Here is a 2,825-nt window from a genome sequence, read left to right as displayed (position 1 = left end):
TTTTCTAATGTGTTAATAAATACAACAAGGAAAGAAAAAACAAAGTTCTTAATTATCTTTGTAGCTCCTTGAATAAAGAAGTGCTTAGTGTAATAACTTAAAATGGAACTAACTATTGGTATACTTTGTGTTTTGAAATTGGGTCACCATAGGGGTTAATATCAAAGAGAAAAAAAATTCAAGAGGTGTTCTATTTTCCATCCTCATGAGAATGCTCGTTCTGGATGGAAGCACAGCACAAGTCATGAGGGGTCAGAGGACTCATCAAAAGAATTTCAAATAAAGGCCTAGCAAGAAAATTAGAGGTTCTTTACTAGACCAGTCTTTGAAAATTTGTCATTCTGCAGTAGGTTTTGGATATTTCTAAATCTTCTGGCCGAATCCTAAATTCTATACAACAAAACTTTTCCTGATTTCCTTGGATTAAATTATCTTAGATAAGATTCATCTATATATATATTCCCCCCCCTTACAGAAGATACAACAGATATTACAGAATATATATATATATATATATATATATATATATGCCATCTCAAGGCAAGAGAATTTTACTTTTGTATCACAAGGACCATATTAATTTTTCTAGTACAACAGTGACATCTAGTGGAAAGAATTCTTTGGTAAATTACCAAACAGATGAAATTAAACGTTTTCTATTTCTGTCAATTAGAAAAGTAAATGCTTTTAATAATTTGTCCCTTAATAAATGTGTGTTTGTTTTCTAAATATAAGCCAGTGCTAGTGATATAAAAAGTTTTCAACACTTAAGAGTAAAAGCCTTGGGCTGGGGATATAGCTCAGTAGGTAGAGTGCTTGCCTCGCATGCACAAGGCCCTGGGTTCAAGAAAAAGAAAAGGAACAGCACATCAATGATTATTCACAGCAAGTAGGATCCATCCCAGAAATACAAGGTCTTTCAACATATGCATTGTGGCCCTTCCATAGCTCAGTTGGTACAGCCAAGGACTGTAGTGGGCGCTCCTCAACATAGGAGTCATCAATATGCCATCAACAGAATGAAAGGGGGAAAACAATATGATCATCTTAATAGATACAGAAAAGGAATTTAATAAAAATTAATATCTCTTCATTTTAAAAAAAGGCTTCATTAAAAGAAAAAGGCACCACACAAAAAAAAGGATCTCAGTGTTCAGTGACATATTGTGTGACCAGGACCCTAAGGAGAAATGGTTTAGCAGGTTATTAGATAATAACCGGCATCCAGCAAATTCATCTGAGCAAGGAAACACGTTCTGTTCCTTCTACCTATCTTCCCTTCATTGGATCTCTGATAAAGTGTTTTGATAATAACCAAGGAGACTAGCAATTGGGTTCTGATCATACTCCTTAAAGATTCTTGGGAGATAATAGTGAAAAAAATATATCTGTGAGAACCCACGGTTGAGTTCAGAATGGGAAAAGGGGATTAAAGATTTCTAGATAAGATGCATGCCTGAGGAAGATGCATTTAATACACTAACTAGAATAAGTAAATGAAGCCATTGAGTAAGTTCTAAATTGTTCTTTGTTCTCTTTCAAGTTTGGTCTTGCTTGGAAGTCCTAGGGAATTGCCCTGCCCTTCTATAGAAGATATGACTGGTTCTCATATTTCAATGAATCCTTATCACTAAAAACACCCTCTTATTTGTTTAGTGTCAACTATGAGCAAGGCATGGCAACCGCATTTCATATGTGTGGGTGTGTCTGTGTGTGTTGTAAATGGCACAATACTTTTACTTGATTTATTTTTATGTGGTGCTGAGAATCTAACCCAGTGCCTCATCCATGCTAGGTAAGCATCTACCACTGAGCAACAACCTCAGCATCCACATTTTATATATAGTAACTCAAGCCATGTTTCTCATGCAAGTCTTGATGTGTAAACATTGTCAAATCTCTTTTACAGATAAGAAAAATGAGGCTCCAAACAAGTTAGATAACTTGCCTAAGTCAAATAGTTAAGTATCAGAGTCAGAGATCAAATCTCAGTTATTTCACTTCTACAGCCCATTATCTTTTCATTATATATATTGCCTCTACCATACAACTGGAAGAAAGAGAAAATGAACAGCACATCAAAGATTAATCACATCAAGTGGGATCCACCCCAGGAATACAAGGTCTTTCAACATGTATCATCAACACACCATCAACAGAATGAAGGAGGGGGAATCATATGATCATCTTATAGATGCAGAAAAGGCATTTGATAAAATTTAATATCCTTTCATGATAAATTTTCAGAAAAAATTAGGTAAAGAATAAATGTACCTTGACATAATAAATGCCTTATATAACAAGCCCACAAAGAGCATAACACTGAACAGAGAAAAGTTGAAAGTTTTTCTCTAAGATCTGAACAAGGAAAGGATGCCCACTTTTATCACTTTTATTCAAAATGGAACCAGAAGTCCTAGCTGACACAATCAGCCAAGAGAAGGAAATAAATGATGTCCAAATTTAAAAGAAGAAAGTCAAATCTTCACTGTAGATGATATATTCTCATCCATACAAAAACCTTAAGAGGGGGTGAGGTTATAGCTCAGTTGGTAGAGTGCTTGCCTCATATGCTCAAGGCCCTGGGTTCAATCCCCAGTAACACACACACACACACACAAAAAAAAAAAAAAAAAAAAAAAACTCAAGATGCCATCAAAAAACTATTAACACTGATAAACAAACACAGCAAAATGTAGAATATAAAGTCAGCATATAAAAGTCTGTAGCATTTCTATTTGCTAATAGCAAACTATCTGAAAAAGAAATTTAAGAAGGCAATCTAACTTAAAATGGCCATAAAAAATACTTTTTAATCCAAGAGA

At 34.5% G+C, this 2,825-nt stretch overlaps 1 non-coding gene across 1 annotated transcript; it reads left to right on the top strand.

Annotated features, from left to right (window-relative positions):
* The first annotated feature begins 2,536 nt into the window (after positions 1 to 2,536).
* Trnam-cau (transfer RNA methionine (anticodon CAU)) lies at positions 2,537 to 2,608 on the top strand. Its single transcript has one exon. It is a non-coding gene; the product is annotated as a tRNA-Met (tRNA).
* Positions 2,609 to 2,825: the final 217 nt, after the last annotated feature.

The sequence above is a fragment of the Ictidomys tridecemlineatus genome, chromosome 5, assembly GCF_052094955.1.
Source record: "Ictidomys tridecemlineatus isolate mIctTri1 chromosome 5, mIctTri1.hap1, whole genome shotgun sequence".
Classification (NCBI taxonomy): Eukaryota; Metazoa; Chordata; class Mammalia; order Rodentia; family Sciuridae; genus Ictidomys; species Ictidomys tridecemlineatus.
The sequence above is the reverse complement of the archived record's forward strand: the minus strand, read 5'-3'. Positions and strand labels throughout refer to the sequence as shown.